The 15,284-nt window shown below is 40.9% G+C and overlaps 1 protein-coding gene across 10 annotated transcripts in view; it reads left to right on the top strand.

The window, feature by feature from the left end:
* Positions 1–1,672: 1,672 nt before the first annotated feature.
* kcnj15 (potassium inwardly rectifying channel subfamily J member 15) overlaps positions 1,673–15,284 on the top strand; it is a 189,540-nt gene continuing 175,928 nt past the window's right edge. For 2 of the 10 annotated variants that reach the window (XM_059968817.1, XM_059968818.1), the window contains exon 1: positions 1,894–2,154. The gene's annotated coding sequence lies outside the window, so the exon portion shown is untranslated. The other 8 variants (XR_009511875.1, XR_009511877.1, XM_059968808.1 and 5 more) reach the window with 7 other exon arrangements.

The raw sequence follows: 15,284 nt of genomic DNA on the forward strand, positions 1-15,284 counted from the left end.
GTCACCAAAGACACTCGTGACACAGATATATCGTGGAGAGCATTCCAACTGGCTGCATCACCGTCTGGTTTGGTGGGTGCACTGCACCAGATCAAAATAAGCTGCAGACAGTTGTAAACTCAGTCAGCTCCATCATGGGCACTAGCCTTCCTGGCATCAAGAAAGTTTTCAAAATCTCAAGAAGGCAGTATCCATCATTAAACACCCCCATCACCCAGGACATGCCCTCTTATTGCTGCCATCAGGAAGAAGGCACAAGAGTTTGAAGGTATGCACTCAACGATTCTGGAATCTTCCTCTCTGCCATCCAATTTCTGACCGCACATTGAACCCATGAACACTACCTCACTGTGTTACTTATTTAACCATATATGTATACTTTTTACTGTTATTTACAGTTTTTTTTATTATTTTGTTTTGCAATGTTCTGCTGCTGCATAGAACAAAATTTCACAACACATGCCAGTGATATAAAACCTAATTCTGATTCTGAGTTAGGTATGCAGATGACAGAAAAATGAAGGGCTATGTAGGAGGGAAGAGATAGATTGATCTTGGAGTAGGTTAAAAGACTGGCATAATAGTGTGGGCTGAATGGCTGCTATATTCTATGTTCTAATAGCCGATGCAGTTATGCCATAGGTGGTACCATCTCATTAAGAGTTCAGGGACTTTACCAAGGGGTGAGCCGTGAAGCTTTACTTCGCATGTTGGCCAGTCCTACACCTGCCACTGGCCTTGGGTCCCAGTATAAAGAGAATTTTCCATTCCTCAGCAAGACCAGTTACATAAACAATGCATTCCAGCCATTGTCATTACACCTTCTATTCTGTATGTTACTGAAAGAAACAAGGAGTAAGGAATATCTCATACAGGAATTTTAATTTGCTCTGCAACTTGAAAGAGGAATATTAAGAAATGCAACTCCATCAGGGCACAAATTCCCCCACCATCAAGGAAATCGGCGGCATCCCTTATTGGGACGCTCACCGTTTATTGTCATTTATAGCACTTTTCTGCTGCACAGAACAATAAACTTCACAACATATCAATGTTTATAAACCTAATTCTGATTCTTAATTATATTAAACGCTAATGAACAGAATAGAATAGTTCAAAAATTTTCAATGGATTTTAACTTTTCATTTGTGAATATTTACTTAGTGAAGTAATTCCCGACGCTGACGCTGCTGGACAATGTAAAGCATGGATGCCTCTGAACTTTCGCACCAACGTTTCCTTTTTAAAAATAGGGGAAAAAAGCTGGAAACACTCAACAGATCCGCCAGCATCTGTGGGACAGAGAAACAGGGTTAACAGATCTTCCATCTGTGTCAGGCTGAGGTTTTTAAGTCTTCAGAAATGCTTTACACAAATTATGGTGCACTTGAAACGATTCCTAGGTTTAAAAAATGTGTTTCGCTACAACCTTACGTCCTGTGTTGCCAATACGAGATTTCCACGCACATTCTGACCAAAATAGTGTTATTGAAAGAAATCTTTACATCTTCCTGTTTGGCACAACTGGGGCTTCGAAATCTGCCAAATGTATTGGTAATGAGTTTATTTTTATTTAATTTTTATGTTAAATATGTAAATAGTGAAACCTCGGTTGATTTTTTTATCTCAATCTTCATCTTTCGCTATTACAAACTTTATAAATTTATCGTGCGTCTGTCTCCTACCCCCTCTAAAAACGCTGCCCGTTTTCTCTTAACTCTTTTCCGCATACTTTCGGACTTTGCCTCTCGTGACGGGAGTAGGGTCGGTGTTTGAGGATCGTCAAGGTGAAGATCGAAATTAAGTGTTACTGATAGCTGTACAACGGGCTGGGCGTTGCTGCGTGTTGTTCCATTAAGCTAGAATTTAAACCAGGCGTGGGACTTGTTTTTTTTATAAATATTATTCTGAAAAAAAAAGTTTCTTGTTGGGTCAATGACATCACTGGGAGTCGGGAGGAGGGGGCCGTTTAAATAAATCGTCCTATTCCCTATCCCTCTCTCCACAGGTAGACCCGTCTCGGGACTGGCTCGCTTCCCCCAACCCTCAAGCCCTTTGAAACCGAGATCGTTCACCGGTGTCTAGAGTGAGATCGTCGCCTTACCACCCAGTGCAGACCCGTACGATGACCTGCTGAATCTCTTCTCTCTCAAGGTAAGATAAACTTTTAAACTCGTGTGTATATTTTGACCGTATCTTACCTCCTTTAAATAAAGTTTCGTTTGTTTCTCCCCTGTATTTCATGACAATTTTAAGTCTGATGCCTTACGGGATTTTATTGAATTAGCACTGAAGAGATTTACCTTTTTTTTTCCAAAAAGGAGGGATTTAATTTCAGATCTGTGTCAAAGTGAATATACGCCGATTATCATTTTTTTAAAATTTCTTTGAGTTTATTAATGAATCGTCCTGGGGGGATTAAACTCTGCTGATCACGAGTCGAGGGCTGGTTTCTGGTTTGATTTGTTTATGTCCTGTGCGGGGGCTGGAGTGAAAAAGATGGGACTACAATGCCGTGACTTCCTCTCTCCCCACCCCCCTTTCCTCGTTTGGCTGTTGTGAGAATCGAGTTGAATGAAAAAAAGTATTTTCAGGAGAGTCCCTTTCTGGAAGACTGTAGTGCCTTGCTTCCTGATGTGAATGGTGTGAGGATTGCGTTTCTCAACCGCAGTACGCGACAGTACTGCCTCATTGGCAAAGTGTGGTATGAGGTTAAATATTATCTAGATACTGTAGATTTCATATTTTAAAACGTTAACTCTTTCATCATAGAGCTTTAAATCAAATCTAAATATGATCACTTAATTCTGTTTAGATTTTGATTCCCAGAGTGGACAGCATCTTAAATTTGGCTTGTTGAGGAAATAAACAGTATTTCATTTCTGTAGAGTCTTTCAAAGCCAAAAGTAAATTTATTATCAAAGTCTGTGCATGTATAATGTGTAATATATATAGTCACCATATACAACCAGAGATTCATTATCTTGTGGGCATTCACAGTAAATACAAAGAAATCAATAGTATCCCAGAATCAATAAAAAAAACTAAACGGCAAAGACTGACGTACAAATTGTGCAAATACAAAAATAAAAAAAAAACATAATAATAAATAATATCGAGAATGTGAATTCTTGAAAGTGATTCCATAGGTTGTGGAATCATTATAGTGTTGGGATGAGTGAAGTTGTCTTTTCTGATTTGACAGCCTGATGGATGAGGGGTAATAATTGTTCCTAAACCATCTTAGACACATGAGTACTCTCTGCAGCCAATGTGGTATTTTGGAAGTATAGCCAGGTAGCAATACAGAGTAATGTGAACATCATTTTGTGCACTGCTACCTCCCACAAGCATCCGAGCAGTCCTGATGAAGGGTCTTGGCCCAAGTATCGACTCTTTATTCATTTCCATAAATGCTGTCTGACCTGCTGAGTTCCTTTTGTGGTGTGTTGCTCTATATTTCCGGCATCCACAGAATCCCTTGTGTCCCTACAATAGTGGCTGGATTAGTTATGCTGGTTCAGGGACATTTGATGGTGATCCCATCACCAATGCAAGATGGCATTTGCCCACATAAAACTGATCACGCAGGATCAGAGACGTGGATGTTAGGACATGGGTAAAAATCCAAGATGCTTTCAAAAGGTGGTGAGATGTTGGATAGAAAGAAGGTCAAACTGCAGTTTAAAAAAAAACAAGTACTTATTACAAGCGCAACAAAATCTTCAGATGCTGGATATCCAAAAGCAACCATACAAAATGCTGGACGACAACAGCTGGTCAGGCAGTGTTGAAGGAAAAGAGTAAACAGTCGACAATTCTGCCCGAGAGCATTCTTCAGGCTTTTAGCCCAAAAATGTCATCTGTTTACACTTTTCCATAGATGCTACCTGACCTATTAATACTTCTTAACTGGGATAAAAGAAATTGAGGAAGGGCAAAAAGAGAATTAAAAAATGTAAAGAGCCTCTTGGTTTATTTGAAAATGGTTTTTAAGTTCTTGCCTACCCCAGTTTGGAAATCTATAAAACTCTAATGTAGCAAAATGTGTCAGTTGCTTTAGTGCACAAACTGCATGGCATTTGTTCTTGCATGTATTTGGTGGGTAAATGATATTACTGGAGATGGGGAGGGAATATTAAATAAAACATTCTATTCATGTTGCATTTTGTGGTGTACTGTCCCAAGAGGGGCTCACTTTTTCAAACATTATCAAGCAAAAAAATGTCAGCCTTTTAAGATAGATTTTAATCTAAATCACAAGTGTAAAGTTGAAGAGTTATGGTTCATGGAATGTTTTAAAGGTGGAATGAAAAGTTAAGAGGAAAGTAATTCCAGAATTTTGCAACTGATCACAATGATGGAGTGATTGAATATAGGGAAGATTGGAGGTAGATAGTGTAGAAGATGATAGGACTAGAAGAGATTTGAAAGAAGGCAGACTTTAAAAACCTCATGTATTAGATGCATGATATATTATGTTAAAACTGACCTCGACACCTTACTTGGATTCATCTGGTTATTGCATTATAGGAGAAATGTAAATTAAAAAGAAGGGTTTGTGCATAGAATTAAAATTTCTCAGGTCTGCAATGTGCTAGATGCTCTATTTAAGTTCAAGATTCAGGATTGTTTATTGTTTATTCAGCAAAATGAGAATGAAATGATTGTTATTCCAGATCCAATGCAGCAACAAAAACACAAAAAAACATAGAATGCAATAAAAAACAACAAAAAGATGCAATAAATATCATACTGACATTATGCAGACATTATACGCAAAGCCCAAGTTTGCTGCAAGTTTGAAGAACTGTATTGCATTTTTTTCCAAAATAAAAGCTCTAGTTCTTCTTTCTGAAATCAATTTCCAAGCGCAACGATGCTCCAGAACTGTTCAATAGACAATAGACAGTAGGTGCAGGAGTAGGCCATTCGGCCCTTCTAGCCAGCACTGCCATTCACTGCGATCATGGCTGATCATACACAATCAGTACCCCGTTCCTGCCCTCTCCCCATATCCCTTGACCCCGCTATCTATAAGAGCTCTATCTAACTCTCTCTTGAATGCATCCAGAGACTTGGCCTCCACTGCCTTCTGGGGCAGAGCATTCCACATATCCACCACTCTCTGGGTGAAAAAGTTTTTCCACATCTCTGTTCTAAATGGCCTACCCCTTATTCTTAAATTGTGGCCTCTGGTTCTGGACTCACCCATCAGCGGGAACATGCTTCCTGCCTCCAGTGTGTCCAATCCCTTAATAATCTTATATGTTTCAGGTTGAGAAAGAGCAGATTAAACTGCAGTGGGAAGTATTGGGTAAGTGTTGTTCACTTTTTCCAGATGATATTGGTTACAGAAACCACGCTGCAGATTCTTATTCTTTATAATGTATCAACAGTGGAAACCATTTCACTGTAGCTACAGTTTGTGTATTAATTCACTATAAGGATTAAAATATAGCAATTGTCTTAGAAAGCTAAGGGAGTCACAAATGCAAAGCTTCACTGCGATCCGTTTACTTTTGACATTGGTGTGACTCAGATATCATTCAAGATTGGTGAAATGCATTAGTACAGAATTGTATACATGATATACGGTGAACCACTGCAAGATGTAGTTCAAACTGCTATGTGCTTTGCTTCATGGAAACATGGCTATCCACCGCCATTTTGGATGCAGTGCTGCAGCTCAATAAATTCACCATTCTCCACAAAAGCAGGTCAGCTCATTCTTTGAAAAGCAGAGGAGGTCGAATATGTTTTATGATTAACTCATTGTGGTTCACAATGACCTGACCTGGAGCATCAAGCAGTCAAATGTCATCTATTTTATTTGCCAAGATAGTTTTCCACCAGCATAACCCGGCGAGGTGTACATTCCCCTTGGGCCGACATCAGGCAGGCTCTAGATGAGCTGAGTAGGCACAAAACTGTGCACCCTGATGCCTTCACAATCATTTCGGGAGATTTTAACTGGCCAGCTTGAAGTCTTTGAACACCTGTCACCAAGCTCTCATCAATGGAGCCAACACACTTGACTGCACAGCATCCTGCACCCACACTTTGGAAAGCACAATCTCCTGGTTGTACTTCTATTTCTAGCATATAGGCAGAGACCAAGGACCACAGCACCCGTGGTGTGGTTCAAGAAGGTATGGTCAAGGGAGGCAGAGCTGTGCTTAAATGACTGCATTGAATTGGTGGACTGGACAATATTCAAGGATTGATGTTAAAGGCTGAACGAAAACATCATGATTTTTAACAATTGCATCAAGACCTGTGTGGAATAGAGTATACCTTTGAGAACATGCTGGCCAAACAAAAAACCATGGATGTACCAGGAGATAGATAGTTTGCTGAGGGCTAGGTCTGAGGCATTCAAGATGGATGGTTCAAAACTATACAAGAAGTCTAGATAAGACCTACAGAAGGGTATTTTAAGGATGAGAAAAGCAAGTTTGATTGAGGCTAGGGACTGAATGAGATGTATCCCAGCTCTGGCAGAGTTTGCAGGCCATTACTTCCTCTAAAGTGAAACCTAACATCACGAATAGCTGTGATGCTTCACACCCAGATAAGCTTTTGCAAACTTTGACAGGAAGAATAAAACTTATCTGCGTGAATCCATGCAGCATCTGGTGCCCCTGTGATCTTTGTCTCAGAGACTGAAGGTGAACCCTCGCAAGGCGTCAGGCCCTGATGGTATATCTGGTAGGGCTTGGGAAACCAGGATGAGTGACTATTACCCAGTGGTACTCACATCTACTGTGATGAAGTGTATTGAGAAGTTAGTCTTGCGAGAACTGCCCCCTAAGCAAGAACCGGACCTGCTGCACTTTGCCTATTGCTACATGGGGGATGCAATCTCACTGGCTCAGCACTCCGCTTTGGAACACCTGGAAATAGTAATACCTACTTCAGGCTGCTGTTTATTGACTGCATCTCAGCATTCAACATAATCATACTCTCTATTCTAATCAACAAGCTCCAAATGCTGGACCTCTGTACCACCACCTGCAATTGGATCCTCGCCGGGCGACCTCCGTCTGTACTGATCTGAAATAACGTCTGCTTTTTGCTGACAGTCAACACTGGTGCACCTTAAGGAAGCATGCTTAGCCCACTTCTCTACTCTCTTTACACTCAGAATTGTGTAGCTAGACACAGCTCAAACAGATCTATAAATTTGCTGATGTCACAACTATTGTCGGCAGAATTTCAGATGGTGATGAGGCAGCGTATGGGAGAGGGATGGATAAGCTGGTTGAGTGGTGTTGCAGCAGCAATCTTGTACTCAACATCAGTAAGGCTAAGAAATTGATTGTGGACTTCAGGAAGGGTAAGTTGAGGGAACACACAGCAGTCCTCATCGAAGGACTAGAAGCTGAATATGTGCGCAGTTTCAAGTTCCTGGGTGTCAACATCTCTGAGGACCTAACCAGGACCCAACATAATAATGCAATTATAAAGAAGGCATAATGCTGGCTATACTTCATTGGGATTTTGAGGAGATGTTGTGTGTGACCAAAAACGCTCATACATTTCCACAGATGTACTGTGGCGAGCATTCTAATTGGTTGTATCACCGTCTGGTATGGAGGTGCCACTGCATAGGATCAAAAAAGCTGCAGAAAGTTATAAACTCTGTCATCTCCATCATGCCTCCATAGCACCCAGGACACCTGGAAAAGGCGATGCCTGGAAAAGGAAGCATTCACAATAAAGGATCCCCATCACCAAGAGCATGTGCTCTTCTCAGTGCTACCATGAAGGACAAGGTACAGGAGCCCGGAGACACCGTCAAATTTTCAGGAAAAGCCTCTTCCTCTCCACCATCAGATTCCTGAATAAACATCAACAGTATTTTTTCCTCAATTTTTGCACTATATATTTAATTTAATTTTCTTTGTTTCTCTATGCTTATTATAATTTATAGTTTTATTTAATTATAGTGTATTGCAATGCTCTGCTGCCACAAAACAACAAATTCCATGATGTATACAGTGATATTAAGCCTTGTTACGAAATCCCATAACTGGATCACTTACCAGCAAAGATAGAGAGGTCCGTTGAAGTCTGATGGTACTATTCTTAAAAGTCTTTATTTATAAAGAGGCACAAAAATAAGATTAATACAAACATTCAGATAATATACATCATCACTACTCAATTTAAAAGCACGGGTCTAATAATAACCATCAATAAGAAACAGCTCGATCGTTTGTCTAGGGGATAATATATTGTCCGATGGAATTATAAAAGTCACTGTTCCTGCAGGCTTCAGCCTTTGGGGACCGCTGGGTTTTCACTTGTTGGAAAGAGAGAGAGATTTGTGAGAAAAGAAACTTGCCCGAGTCTTTTATGAAGCAAATCCGTTGACTCAGGGGAGCAGGTTTCCCCCTTGTTAGCTAAAAGCTGTTTTCCGTGGTTCCAGCCACCAATTCCAGCCACGGAATCGGACGCACGTGGCTTCCTTCAAATGGCTTCCCGCTACTACGGGATCGTTAGCGTTTCTTCTGGTGCATCTGAAGGGGTTGTTCCCCCAGACCCTCTTTTATACTTCCTCACGGGGTCTCAGATGTCAATCAGGTTGGGATGATGCAATCTCTCTCTCAACCAGCCCACTTTGCCCGAGGGCTTGCACGTAGCATAGTCCCCAATCCACAAACACGGTCTCCAGGAGACAATGGTCAATGTCGCGTTATTTTGCATCGCTGTGGAACGAGGCATTCGGCACGTCTCTCTCTCCCATTTCCTGGGTCTACTGACCCCCCCCCCCCCCCAACTAGTGCTCTTGCGATTCTCACAAAGGAGGGGGCTGCGGACATAACAGCCTGAACTGAAATCTGGAATAGTAGACTATGGAAGCTTCCAAATGGATAGTGTTGAAAGGCAGCAATTTTACACTGAGCAGATACAAGACCTTAATGAGACTACACTTTTGCTGCCATGGTACAGTGCAACTCCCCCCATTGTTAAAAGGAAATAGAGGTATGGGAAAACATGCAAAAAAAAATTGAGGTCCTGACGAAGGGTCTCAGCCTGAAACGTCGACTGGACTTCTCCCCATAGATGCTGCCTGGCCTGCTGTGTTCCACCAGCATTTTTGTGTGTGTTGCTCAAAAAAAAGTTAGGGATTAAGTTAGAAGTGAAATGTCACAACTATTGAGAGTGAAAGAGGCAGTTGTTTATCTGCAGAGGAAAGAAGACTGAGGTGACTTAATAGAGACCTTTGAAATTATGATTAAGTTTAATCATGTAAATCAGAAATGATGTTGCCACATACAGAGAAGTCCAAAGCTTGGGGTCATTAATATAAAGTGGTTACCCATGAATCCAATAGGGAACTTAGAGAAATCTTTTTGTAGAAGATGGTTGTGGTAACTACATATACCTGTCTGGTCACCCCCCCCCCCCACTGACTGCTCCTGTGGCTCCTCCCACAGACCCTGGTATAAAGGCGATTGGAGGCACAGACCCTTCCTCAGTCTCCAGGATGCTGAGTGATGGTCTCTTGCTGCTGATGGTGCTGACAGTGCTTTCTTCCAGCTAATAAAAGCCTATCTCGACTCATGTCTTCGAGAATTATTGATGGTGCATCAATGGTTAAAATAAAAAAATGTTGCTTTTACAAGTAATTGAGTGACATTGAAGCAAAAAAGAAAATAGTGCTTTCCCGGCATACATGATGAATAAGAGTTTATTTGTAACTTTGAAGCCTTTAAAGGGAAGATCAAGAAGCCATAAAGTGAAGGATATGTAGATGTTAGTTGAACTAGCTTTACCCGGATATTAACACCAGCATGGACCAGTTGGGGCAAATGGTCCATTTCACTGGCAGAAGTTCTGAACAATTGGAATGAAAAGTTTCAGAAGACAGGGAAAATAGCATTTTTCCCAAATGGTGAGAGCTTGATCACCGGTGTCAAATAAATCAGATTTAGTTTTAATCTGACGAAGGGTCTTGGCCCAAAACATCGACAGCTCTTCTCCCTATAGATGCCGCCTGGCCTGCTGTGTTCCACCAGCATTTTGTGTGTGTTCAGGTTTAATATCAGGTTCATTGTGAAATTTGTTAGCTTTGTGGCAGCAGTACAATAGAATACATAATGATGGAAGAGAATACTGAATTGTGTGTATATATATATATATTAAATAGTTAAAATTAAATAAGTAGTGCAAAATAGAAATTAAACAAGAGTGAGGTAGTGTTCATGGATTTGATTTTCATTCAGAAATCAGATGGCAGAAGGGAAGAAGCTGTTCCTGAATTGCTGACTGTGTGCTTTCACATACAAACCCAACATTCAATCATTTATTGCATTGCCATTAGATCTAAGTATGTGCAAATTATGACTGCTTTTCAGAAATGCTTAAGATATCCGAAAGCACTTCATATCTAATTAAGTTTTAAGAGTAAATGTATTTTTTCCAAAGTAAAGGTCTAGAGTATTTACTGTATTTGCACATACACACATGGCCTTGGGCTCTAACTGACCTCTAACTGCCAATATAATTTCTGAAGTAAGAAAGTAACTGCAGCTTTTCACAAATAGAGAATCTTTTGACCTCAAGACTTCCGAAATTACGTTTACAACCAGAGAAGTGCTTTGAATCTGAAGTGTTGTTCCTTTTGTAACAGAGCAAACAAATAAACTGCTACCAGTTTGAGCAGAACACAAGGGTCCTGTTGAAGGGTTTCGGCCAGAAATGTCAACTGTACTTTTTTCCATAGATACTGCCTAGCCCGTTGAGTTCCTCCAGTGTTTTGTGTGTGTTGCTTTAGATTTCCAGCATCTACAGATTTTCTCTTGTTGGGAAATGGCAGAAGAGTGGTACATCATTAGGCTGGTAATCTAAAGACCTAAATCAGGGGTCAGCAACCTTTACCACTGAAAGAGCCACTTGGACCCGTTTCCCACAGAAAAGAAAACACTGGGAGCCGCAAAACCCGTTTGACATTTAAAATGAAATAACACTGCATACAACGTTTTTTTTGCCTTTATGCTATGTATAAACAAACTATAATGTGTTGCATTTATGAAATTGATGAACTGCTGCAGAGAAAACGAAATTACATTTCTGCATGCAACAAAAACATTTTGAACTCCGAAAAAAAGACGTTGGGTTGAAAGTTACTTTTAAGTAAAATACTCAATGTCTATTTGAGTCCTTCTTGTATTTATGAAAAACGCCGAACATAAATTTTCCGCCAGCAGCAAACCAAAAATAACATCAGCCAGCTGTCAGCCTGAAAAATAAAAGGACTATTTCACTGAACAATGAAAAAATATGAATATACATAAAATAATAGGCAATTAAAATATTTATCATACTTGGTTAATGGGATTTCTGCTCCTGGACCTCAGCGCACAGCGTCTGCACATCAGGGCTGTATGACGTCACCTTCATCTTTACACAGGATCGCAAGCTGTCATCTGTGAGGCGTGCGCGATGTTTGTTTTTAATAAAGTTCATGTTGGAGAACACCTGCTCACTTACATATGTGGATCCAAAGATCGACAGGACTCAAAGCGCATACTTTTTAATGTTTACATAAATGTCGGGCATAGCATTCCATGTTTCGAACACAAGTTTGTCCGGTTTTGGAAGGTTTTCAATATCACTCCATTTGTGTTTCTGAGCAAGAACGGCCTTCTGACGGGCAACATCTTCAAGGTCTGCTGTCAAGCGTCTAAACTTGGACACCCATATGTCTTTGTCGGCTATGTCGGCCAGTTCCATCTCAAGATCAGGTTGACTCACACCTGCCAATGCAGTCGTATTCAGTAGGGAAGGATCGATGCTTAAGGGAGTGACCGGGAAGGATAATGTGTTTTTTTCCTCTCTGAACTCACAGAAGCGTTTCCCAAACGATGTTTGCATTGCGATGATTGCAGAATGTAAATACTCCGAAATTATCATGTCGTGACCTTGTTTGAACTCTCTCAAATTGGGGAAGTGAGACAAAGTGCCTTTCTGTAAATCTCTGGCAAGCACTGTCAACTTGCGCTCGAATGCCAAAACATCCTCCAACATGTGCAGGGCTGTACGTCCTTTCCCCTGAAGAGCTGTGTTCAGCGTGTTCAGGTGCGCTGTCATGTCTACCATGAAGTGTAGCTTTTCCAGCCACTCTGGCTGTTCCAGCTCAGGAAAGGTGAGCCCTTTGCTGCCCAGGAAAGTTTTCACTTCTTCCAGACACGCGACAAAGCGTTTCAGCACCTTCCGTCTGGACAGCCAGCGATAAAAACACGTTGTAGCGGTGTCAGTAAACTGCAGTCAAAGATAGCTTTATTCGAACTAAACAGCCTTGCTTTTAAGCCTCCCTCAACCCAGCCCCCATGGACGCAGATGCTACAAAAGACGCGTACTCACAAACCCCCGTAGGCTGTCACCCTTAGCCGGAATGCTGGCTAATTGTGAGCCGTTTCGGATGTGCCAGGAAATGTGTCGCCACACTTAGATTGTACAAGATCACCATAATCTTCAAATTTAGAATTACATTTCAAAAGCTAACAAACTAACATAAAATACATTTTAATTAAATACTGACCAATTATTTCCCAAAGCCACAGGGAGCCGCAGCACAGAGGTGAAAGAGCCACAAATGGCTCGGGAGCCGCAGGTTGCCGACCCCCGACCTAAATGAACAATTTGGGACACATCATCAAAATCCTGATTTTTTTTTTCATGCTAAATCCTTAAGAGTAGTGCCTCATGTAAATATCAGATGCTTATGGTAGTGTGCATATCTTGTTGTGAACAAGTGACATTTTCATTCAAAATATACCCTAAATAACCCTAACCCTAACCCAGGTGTTTGCCCTGTCTGATAAGTTAATAGCACCAACCAGACTGCTGGAGGAACTTAGTGGGCCAGGCAGCATCTGTGCTGGGAAATGGACAGTTGATGATTTGGGTCAAGAATAGTTACCTGGTCTGTTTGCTATTTGCTCCAAATTCCTTCACCTGCAGTCAACCTGATTAGTCATGATTGGATCAGGGCATTGCAGTCCAGCCAGATGCAGTTTAAACTGGCAATGCTAGAACATTACACCTGTTTAGAAAAGCTAAGAAAACTTAGTAAGTTAATGGAGTTCCTAATGTATATGCAGGATTCCTTTTTAAATCATCTATGTAATATCCCCAACAAGGGTATATGTAGTATACATACTTTGATAATAAATGTACTTTTGAAGTGTGGGCACTCTTAGATCCGGGCAACACACCCAAATACAGACAAGAACAGATCACTCTTGGATCAGGTGTTGGGGATTGAACTATAACAGAGAAGTGAATGTAAAGGAACATCGAGGCAATGGAGATCGTAATATTGCACTGGTATAGGGAAATACCTGGGTATGTTTTTTTTTAATGGACTAATAGATTAAAATATATATTTTTAAGCAGGGGTGAGGAGAGAAATTGGCGAAATCAAGTAAGCGAAAATATTGACAGAACTACTACAAAACAAATCTATATAACAGTAGGGAACATTTGAAATGATGTTTATCAGAGTGCTAAAAGAAATAATGATCTATTGAAATACCTGAGACTCCATGGATCAATTAAAACATAAAAGGATAATTGAGAGGAGGGGTACACAGTGAAAATGCAGGAGTGCATGATAAAAGGGAATAAAAAGAGATTAGGAGAGAAGTCAATAAAAGGTAGACAAAGGAAATCTGGAATTACATTGCCAAGTACAGGTCACCTCCCTTCCCAGTAAATAAATAGATTCTGCTTATATAAACCTATTTTGTCCATAAGATGGAAAGTACACAAAAATGGCTTCCCACCTTCATGGTATTGCATTAAAACACACAACAATGCCAAGAAAGAACAGTTACTAGAAGTTTGTGTCTGTGGGGGTGCTGGGTTGAACAGAGAGGGGGAGTGACAGTTGTTCAGAAAAATTAAGGCATGTACATGCAAAATGCTGGAGGAACTCTGAAGGTCAGGCAACATCTATGTCAGCACTGATGATCGGTGTTGGCCTGCAATGCTGACAGCTTATCTCCCTCCATAGATGCTGCCTGACCTGCTGAGTTCCTCCAGGAGTGTGTGAGTGTTGCTCTGGAGTTCCGGCCTCTGCAGTCTCTCTACATCAGATGTTTGAATTTAATATTACAGGGACTCATTAATAAGCAGTGATAGTCCGTACTTATTCTGGGAATGGCCTGTCATTTTTTTTAAAAAAACAAAATCACTAGATTCTGGAATGGTTCTAGAATATCACTCCACTCTTTAAGAAGGGTGCAAGGCAGAAGAAAAAAAAATTATAGGCCAGTTAGTCTGATTTCTGTGGTTGGGAAGATACTGGAATCCATTATTGCTGATGAAATTTCATGGAGACACATGATAAATAGGCCAAAGCCAGAATGGTTTCCTTCAGGGGAAATCTTGCCTGAAATATCTGCTGGAATTCGTCGAGGAAATAACAAGCAGGATAGACAAAGAAGAATCAGTGGATGTTGTTTACTTAGATTTTCAGAAGGCCTTAGACAAGGTGCGGCACAAGAGGCTGCTTAACAAGATAAGAGCCCATGGTATTATAGGAAAGATACTAGAATGCATAGAAGATTGACTGACTGGTAGGAGGCAGAGTGGGGATAAAGGGGACCTTTTCTGGTTAGCTGCTTGTGGACTAGTGGTGCTCTGTGAGGGTTGGAGTTGGGACTGCTCCTTTTCGTGATATGTCAATGATTGGGCTGAAGGAATTGATAACTTTTTGGGCCTAGTTTGCAGATGGATATGAAGATAGGAGGTAGGGCAGGCAGTGTTGAAAAAGTGGGGGGGGGGGGGGGGGTTTGTGGTGTTGGGAACCTGAAGAAGAAATTAGATGGTTTGGAAGAATGGGGAAAGAAATGGTAGATGGAATATCATGTAGAGAAAGTCATGGCCATGCACTTTGGTAGAAGAAACAAAGGTATCGATTATTTTCTAAATGGGGTGTAAATTCAAAGATAAGGGGTGCAAAGGGATTTGGGAGTCCTCACACAGGATTCCTTAAAAATTATCAGGAGGCCGAGTTGCTGGTAAGGAACGCAAATGCAATGTTAGCATTCATTTCAAGAGGATTAGAATATAAAAGCAAGTATGTTAAGGCTTTATAAGGCATTGGTCAGACTCCACTTGGAGTATTGTGAGCAGTTTTGGTCCTCTTATCTAAGAAAAGATGTGCTGGCATTGAAGAGAGGGTCCAGGGGAGGTTCGTAAGAATGATTTCAGGAATGAAAGGGTTAACAATAAGGACCATTTGATGACTCTGTGCCTGTACTCAC

This window comes from Hypanus sabinus, chromosome 4 (genome assembly GCF_030144855.1).
Source record: "Hypanus sabinus isolate sHypSab1 chromosome 4, sHypSab1.hap1, whole genome shotgun sequence".
NCBI classification, from domain to species: domain Eukaryota; kingdom Metazoa; phylum Chordata; class Chondrichthyes; order Myliobatiformes; family Dasyatidae; genus Hypanus; species Hypanus sabinus.